This window comes from Salvelinus sp. IW2-2015, linkage group LG1 (assembly GCF_002910315.2).
Source record: "Salvelinus sp. IW2-2015 linkage group LG1, ASM291031v2, whole genome shotgun sequence".
In the NCBI taxonomy this organism is placed as follows: Eukaryota; Metazoa; Chordata; class Actinopteri; order Salmoniformes; family Salmonidae; genus Salvelinus; species Salvelinus sp. IW2-2015.
The window spans coordinates 286,881-295,257 of NC_036838.1; the positions used below are offsets into that span (position 1 = coordinate 286,881).

Below are 8,377 nucleotides of genomic sequence, written 5' to 3' on the forward strand. Positions count from 1 at the left end.
CGCCCTTTGGCACCGCTCTAACGAAAGTCCGTAGTAATAACACACGATGTGTGAAACACTGTAAGTGTGTGTGTTAGTGTCGTGTGTGTGCAGCCACGCTGTGTGTGTGGTGTGTGGTGTGTCAGGTCACAATGCTGGGTGTCGTTCAAACCCGGTGTGCACACTGTGTAATCCGAGGGGCGAAGGTCCCTGATGTCTGTCTTTCTAGTGTAGTGATCGTGGGTTATGCTGTAGGAGCGAGCAGATTGAATTCCAATTCATGGCTGCGTTCCAAATTGGAAACCTATATCTCTACAGTAGTGCACTACCTTTGACCAGTGGTTGCCTATAAGTAATTGCACTATACGTTGTGCTACGGACTTCTGCCGAAGTCGAGTATGCTTCTCGCTTGTTCGGGCGGTGTTCGGCGGTCGACGTCGCCGGGATCTTTTACGCCATCGCCCGATCCATTTTTCATTTTCCATTTTGATTTTGTCTTCGTTTTCCCACAACATCCTGGTTCTTCATTTCCCTCATTAAAGTGTTGTGTATTTTAACCCTCTGTTCCGCCCATGTCTTTGTGTGTTGGGTATTGTTTATGGTAGAGTTGCTTGTGGACATTTTGTTGTCTGGTGCGCGTCGGTTATTTGTGGCTCATACTTCTGTATTTCTAGTATGCGTTGGTCTTACTTATTAAACTGCTCCAGCTATTATCAAAGTTCTGCTCCTCCTGCGTCTGACTTTCTGCCACCAGCATACGCACCCCTATACAAATACGGGTGACATTGAGGAGCAGCCATAGTCTGGATGAATGGAAGGGCCAATCAGCAGGTCCCTAAGGCCCTGTTCTCACTTCAGAGTTGGCAAATGATGTAGCCCTAAAACACACTTGACACACGTGGTTGTGATTACCGACTGTATATTTTATTCTGTGTTACACGGACAGTTTGTCTACACAAAAGCGTTCACACAACCCATTCATGTGCCGATAATTCTTTGGAGGTGCAGGAAAAGACTCTTCTTGTTGTATGCATCAGCTTGTTGCCAGATGGGTTCGTCATACCTGGTCAATCTACAGTATGTTGTGCCTATAAGAGCCATAGCTGCCTTACGTTTTCACCTCCCAGGAACTTATTGGAATGGTTAATCAACATCTGGGGAAAAACATCATATGTAGAATTCTCACACTACCATTCCACACTCTGCGTACCAACTACTGGGATTATGGTCAAACATGTCGGAGCTCGCGAGTCCGAACTTGTTTTCTATATGTAACTGATGATCTGTTTCGGCCGTAGTCTTCGCTATGTATTCATAGAAGCTCTTAGTGCTGATCTAGGATCAGTTTTCGTCCTTTTAATTCATAGTTAATATACGTTATATGCGAAAGGGAAGCTTATGGGTCCTTAGTCAGTACTCTTCCTCTGAGACTCTTTATTATGACATAGACGCTTGTTTCTCTTATGAGACAACGTCTGACAGACTGGTTGAGGACTGACCTAGATTCTGTCTATCCCGGAGGATTATATGCTATGTAAATGCACAACATGTGCAGGCCTACATCAACGGTACATTGGCATTTCAAGTCAGGAAACTAGTGCAACCAGTGGAGCATGTGAGGAGAGGACGTCATAAATGGCTGAAACGCAGTTAATGGAACGGCCCACTAAACACATGGAAACAAGTGTTGGATGTATTTGGGTACCATTTCACCCACTCGCTCCAGCCATTACCACGAGTCCGTCCTCCCCAAATTAAGGTGTCACCAACCTTCTATAAGTGCATGATAAACGAGCGCAAAAACAACAGGTAAAACACCTCACTACTAGAACCAGGGTTCCCAAACTAGTCTGCTAATATTCTATAAGAGGTGCAGGAGCTCAAGCAGTACAACATTTGAAGGTGTGGTAATTCAGCTCCGCGACTCTTCAGGCCCAGTCAAGCATACTACATTATCATAATAAGAAGTAATGCAATGAAATAGGCGTTCATCCTATAAGGAGGAACGTATGAGTCCTGTCATGGCAGCCCTCAACGATCTGTTGCAATGTGATAACACAGCCTTTGTATTTCAACTGGCTTCAGTTCCATCGTTCAGCTCTTATCACATTGAAATCAATGATTTCTGACTGTACTGTTCTGGCACACGTGTCCGCGGCGATGCCAAATAAACCTGACTATAGGCAGGCTGCCGATAGCTCGTACAGTATATAAGGCCAGAATGAGCAGAGGTAGCATACCAAAAAACCATAGCATCAGCTATTCCGTTAGTAATGAGAGAATATAATTAAATTCTTACGATATCATCTCTGAAACCAGATCGCTCCTCCATTCTGTCAGTATGATTCCAAAACGGCACTGCATTCAGTTGTGCCGATTTCATTTTTTGTCGTTAATCCGGGCGATTCTGATTCCCATCAAACAGTTTCTATATGTGGATCCGGCTATTCTCACTATGCGTCGAATTGCCGCACACTCCGGCGCGTGGTTCGAGGTTGAGCGCAGAGCTTGACCAAGCCACGCACATTAATTGGCCTGATCATTTAGATATGACGACGAGAATAACTGGAACGAATCTATCATTCTCACATTCGCAATAATAGTTATAGCGCTAGCGTATATGCTGCGCCATAGATTGTACTAGGCTTTCGCCTCACATAAGCTTCAATTACGTGTGCTTCGCATGGCGCCCTAATCATGTGTCTGCTTAGATGCCTAATACTATATTGTTGGTGGTTTTTTAAACCAGCTTGGCTGAGTATATTTATTTACCGCAGTTATATTTCTTACAAGTCATTATAGTACATATCTATAAAAACATCATACAGACTTTCAATACGTTATCAGATCAAGTGTCTTAACAACTACAGTATGTTGATTGATAAGCAACTTTAGGTAGGTCTCATTAGAAGTTTTTACCGAATAGAATTCTAATGAGAAAAATGGTTGAAACCCGGACTGTATTGACTCTAGCTGACACAATACATTTCTTTGGGAAATCTACTCTCTCATCTTATGCCAACACATCTCGCCTTCTGATCCATGGAGGCGAGAGAGGAGAACATTCAATAAAAAATCCCAGACTGGTTTGCTTCATAGCTGACAATACTGAAACTAAAGAAAATCTTTGCCGGTCATCATGTTATTCCACAAGAGGGAGACCTCTCTAAGCAATTCCTATACGATTTAGTGTATTCTGCAGTTTGAGTAGCCAGTATGTATCTCTTAGTCACACTCTAGTGACTTGCATTCTCAGCTGTTTCTTTAACTACCCATCTGTATTTTATCATGTTGGTTGATTATGGTAGATTTATTTATCAAGATGCAGCTGCTGTCTTCTTTAACCTTTAGGATACCATCTCCCATAATGCCCTTCGATCTATTACAGTTTGGACAGTTTTGATACTCATGATACTCATTTACTCAAGTCGCTATCTACTCTCATTCTAACGGGATTGTGTGAAGTATGACACCTGTGAGGTTTGTCCTTACCCCCCCAGTTCGCTAGGATGGTAATGTTGTGGTTCCTTGAGTCTTACGAAGAGCGAGCGTAATCTGCTTTTATTTTAATGCACCCTTCGCTGGAACATTTATTCCTCGATTTGTTCTTGGTGACTGTTTAGGGGCACATTTAAAGTATTAGATTGGGGACTTATTTTGTGGAAGAATGTAACTGTTTTCTGGGTGATTTGTGATGTTTTTATATTGTGCTTCCCATGACTGTGGTTTTGTATGTATAATGTTTATATACAATACCAGTCAAACGTTTTGGACACAGCGTACTCATTCCAGCGGTATTTCTTAATTTTTATTTTGTATTTCACATTTAATTAATTAATCCAATAACAGTGAAAGACAATCTAAACTATGAAATAACACATTATTGCGAATCATTTTGTAACCCAACAAGTGTTAAACTAATCAATATATTTTACATTTAATGTCTTCAAAGTAGCACCTTTGCTTGTGACAGCTTTGCGACACTCTTGGCATTTCTGCTCAACCAGCTGTCCTTCAATCAGCTGTCTACTACAAGCCCTTAACCAGCAATGCAGTTTTAATTTAAAAAGTGTTTTAAGAAAGTATAAACTGAAGTAACAATAAAAATTTATAAAAATAAATAAAGAAAGAAATGAAGTAACGAGCTTATGTACAGGGGTACGGTAACAGAGTCTATGTGGAGCTATAACAGGGAGGTACGTACAGAGTCTATGTGGAGCTATATACGGAGTACCGGTACAGAGTCCTAATGTGAGAGGCTATATTACCAGGGTCTGGCGCCCTGCGTGCTGAGCCCTTCAACGTGGTACCGTAGGTATCAGAGTCTATACGTGGAAGGTTATTACGGGGGTGGTATCGGTACAGAGTGTCTTGTGGACGCTTATAACAGGGCGTACCGGTATCAGATCAATGTGGAGTGCTATTAGCAGGTGGTGGGTACTGGTACAGAGTCTTGTGCAGCTGTGAGGACTATATTACAGGGAGAGATTACCGGTTTACAGAAAAGTCAATGTGGAGGCTACTATAACAGCGGATCAAGGGTACCCTTGCGTACTAGTGTGAGTCGTGTGGGCTATAGCTCTACAGGGATTTAGTACCGGTACAGAGTCAATGTGGAGGCTTATTTAGGGGGTTACTGATACAGAGTCAATGTGGAGGCTATATACAGGGAGTACCCGCGCTACCGGTACAGAGTCTATTGTGGAGGATAAGGTCATACGGCGGATTACCGGCTACAGAGTCTATGGTGGAGGCTATATACAGGGATGATTATTGAACAGGCTGGGGGGGGATTTCAGGCATGGGAGTGCGGGTACCCGGGATATACAAGAGTCATGTTGCGCGAGGTAATTACAGGGGAAGCTAGGCTAGCCATGCAATACCTCACTAGCTGGCTTGTGGCACATAGCTCTATTTTATGTGGGTACCTCGGTAACAGAGTCATGTGGGAGTGCTCACTATACAGGTGGTTCCTCTGCGTACAGAGTCTAGCTTGTGAGCTTATAGTCGCACGGGTTCATGTGACCCGGCTACCCTGGGTTACAGAGTCTATGTTAGGCTCTAACTATACTAGGGGAGATTAAGCAAGGCTAAAGGTGAAACCTCTCGATGTTGAGAGTCGGAATTGTATCCGATTGATTTAGCAATCTCTGTGGCCTGGGTACCGGTACAGAGTCAATGGAGGCTTATCAGGGGGGTCGGGTTACAGAGATCGTATGTGGAGCTCATATAGCAGGGGATACCGGCGTACAAGTAGTCTCATTAGTGGAGGCTATTCAGGGCCGTACGGGTACAGGTCTGTGTGGAGGGCTATACAGGTTGGAGGTTAACCAGCCTGGCTTACAGATGTCACATGTGGAGCTAATATGCATCAAGAGGGAGGACGAGGGGTACCGGATCGGTAGGTCCACATGTGGAGGCTATTATAATTACAGGAATGTATAGGGTACCTGGGTCAGAGTTCTATGTGGAGGCTATATCTGACAGGGATTATAGTTTGTCCTGGTAAACGAGTCATGATCTATGATGGGAGTCCTTTATATATACGGCTTAAATAAAAGGGCTTAGTGGCACTTCGCCATCGATTCTGAAGGACCGGTTACAGATGTTCAATGTGGGACGGCTATATAACAGGAGCGCTACTGTGGTACTCATGTATGTCAATCGGCGAGAGGCTATATAGAGGGTCATCAGTCGATTGCCGGGCGGGCACAGTTAGTTGAGGTAATTGGTGGATACATGTGGTAGAGGTAGAGAGTGCGGACCTAATGCTTGACTTATATAAAAAGAGTAGAGTAGTGCATGACAGCATAAATAAGGGTGGGGGGTCAATCGGGGAACTTAAGTCTGGCCCTGCGTAGCCGTTCTGGTTAGTGTTCAGGAGTCATATGCTTTGGTTCGATAGAAGCTAGGTAGGAAGCCTTTTTGGACCTAGACTTGGCGCTACTGCATACGGTATGCGGTGTAGCCAGACTTCTGAGAATAGTACAGGACTAGTGGTGGCTGGAGGTCTTTTTTTTGCGCATGTTTTAATAGGGACCCACTTCTTGCATCCGCCTGGGTATAGAGTCTGTGATGGCTCATGAGCTTTATTGGCCCGCAGTGAATGATACTGGGCGCACAATCGCACTAGCCTTGTGAGTGGTCTTTGGCTCTGGGTACTGGAGGCCCGGAGCAGTTGCCATACAGGCCCTCTCCCCCATGATGAACCTCTAGTCAGGGTGCGCTCGGTGTGAGCTGTAGATACCTTTTTGAGGAGTGTGAAGACAATGACGTATTTTGTGCGGTACTCTGAGGGGATAGGTTTTTTCGTGTCCTTCAGCGACTGTTTGTTGTGCCTTGTATGTTAGAATATTAGTATGGTGATGTGAGACACCAAGGGACTTTAGCTTTCTCAACCTTTAAGACTCCGACGCGCTGCAGCCCCGTCATATAGAACAATTCCGGTAGAGGCCGTGTATTCAGTCCTCTTTTTCTGTATGGTCCATCAAATCTCCATGTATCATGATCTCCTTGTCTTCGTCACATTGCGGGAGTGGTTGTTGGCCTGGCACCAACACGCCAGGTCTCGTGACTTCCTCCATATAGGCTTGGTGTTCTAGTCCTGTTGTTGCGGTGATTTCGGCCCTACCACTGTTGTGTCTCGGCAAACTTAATTGATGTGTTGGAGTGGTGCCGTGCGCCATGCAGTCACATAGCAAGTGAGCAGGGAAAGTACAGGAGGGGTTTGAGCCGTCAACCCCTGGGGGGACCTTTTTGAAGATCAGCGTGTGATTGTATGTGTTTTTACTACCGCCCCCCTCCCGCCCCCCGCGCTCCCACGACGTTGTCCCCTCCTCCTAGTGCACCTAAGGGGGGCGGTTCCTGAACTGCTCAGGAGAGTCCAGGATGAGGTTGCAGAGGGATAGTTTGTCACCAGTGGTTATTTAGCTTATTGACTGAGCTTTTGAGTTGCGGCACCTATGGTGCTTTTGGAAGCCACTGAGCTGTTAGTCGCAATGAATAGCATTTCTCACATAGGTGTTCCTTTTTGTCCAGGTGGGAAAGGGACGTTGTGGAGTGCGAATAGAGATTGGATCATTCTGTTGGATTCTGTTGGAAGTGGTGTGTTAATTGGAGTGTGGTCTAGGTTTTCTGGGGATAAGGGTGATTGATGTGAACAATTGACCAGTGGCATTTTTTCTAAAGTCACTTCATAGGCTACGGCGTGTTAGTGATATCCGTGACTTCTCCAATAACTTTGTGTTTTTGGGCACAGGACTGGTGAATTAGGCGTATTATCAGATCAATCAGGGGTAACTATGTGCTGTTATCCGTCTGCGGGCTGCGTACTTTGTGAGATTTGATTGTGACTATGTGTTCAAGATGTTTATCTGACAATCGGGTTCAAGGCCTGGGGACATAGCCCAGGCATGCTGAGCGTGATATTTAGTCAACACGGTCTAATGAACTTCCTTCCACCACGCTATCCCCTTCCACTTGTAACACAGCTAACAGTAACCAAACCCCCATGATTTATGAAWACTTAAAGCAAGGTAACATCATCTCCACAGTGGGATGTGAGTTTCTCTGTCTCCCGTTCCGTTAGACATTGTCAATAAAGATTTGGGGCCTCGACATAAACTGTGACTTTCTAGGAAGGAACCAACCAGCTTGAGGAATCGGGTRTCCTCATAACTTCCCCTCAGTTAGAACTGATCAGACGATGCTTTGATGTATCCCGTCTTGGGTGATTTTTATACATGGGATGTTTCATGTCTCTTTACATTGCAAATTAGCTACACCATCTTTTCAATCTAAGTTCACACAAAGGGAATGAAAATGTGTTCAAAGGAACTTGTTATTAAAAGACTCTGATGTCATTAGAGGGATTTTTGCCTGCTCTTCGTTTGACCGCATCCATCAAATTCATATCCCTAAGGCCTAACTAGGCGTTTATCATATCATATACTGTATCGACTTGGAGGTCTTGATGGGATTTCATTTCAATTTCCCTAATTAAATAATCTCGTTCAGGCCGCCCAAGTGGCGCAGCCGTCTAAGGCACTGCTACGCAGTGCTTGAGGCATCACTACAGATCCGGGTTYGATCCCAGGCTGTGTCACAACCGGCCGTGACCGGGAGTCCCATAGGGCTGCYCATGATTGGACCAGCGTCGTCCAGGTTAGTRGAGGGTTTGGCCTGGGGTGCTTTACTTGGCTCATCACACTTTAGCGACTCCTTGTGGAGGGCCGGGCGCCTGCAGGCTGACTTCGGTCGTCAGTTGAACGGTGGTGYGGCTGGCTTCTGGATTAAGCAGGCGGGTGTAAAGAAGCGCGCTTTGGCGGGTCATGTTTCGGAGGACACATGACTCGACCTTTGCCTCTTGCAGCGATGAGACACGATCGTAGTTGGATCG

The 8,377-nt window shown here is 45.2% G+C and overlaps 1 protein-coding gene across 1 annotated transcript in view; it reads left to right on the forward strand.

The window, feature by feature from the left end:
* LOC111979450 (SH3 and PX domain-containing protein 2A-like) overlaps positions 1-8,377 on the forward strand; it is a 91,793-nt gene that overhangs the window by 49,178 nt on the left and 34,238 nt on the right.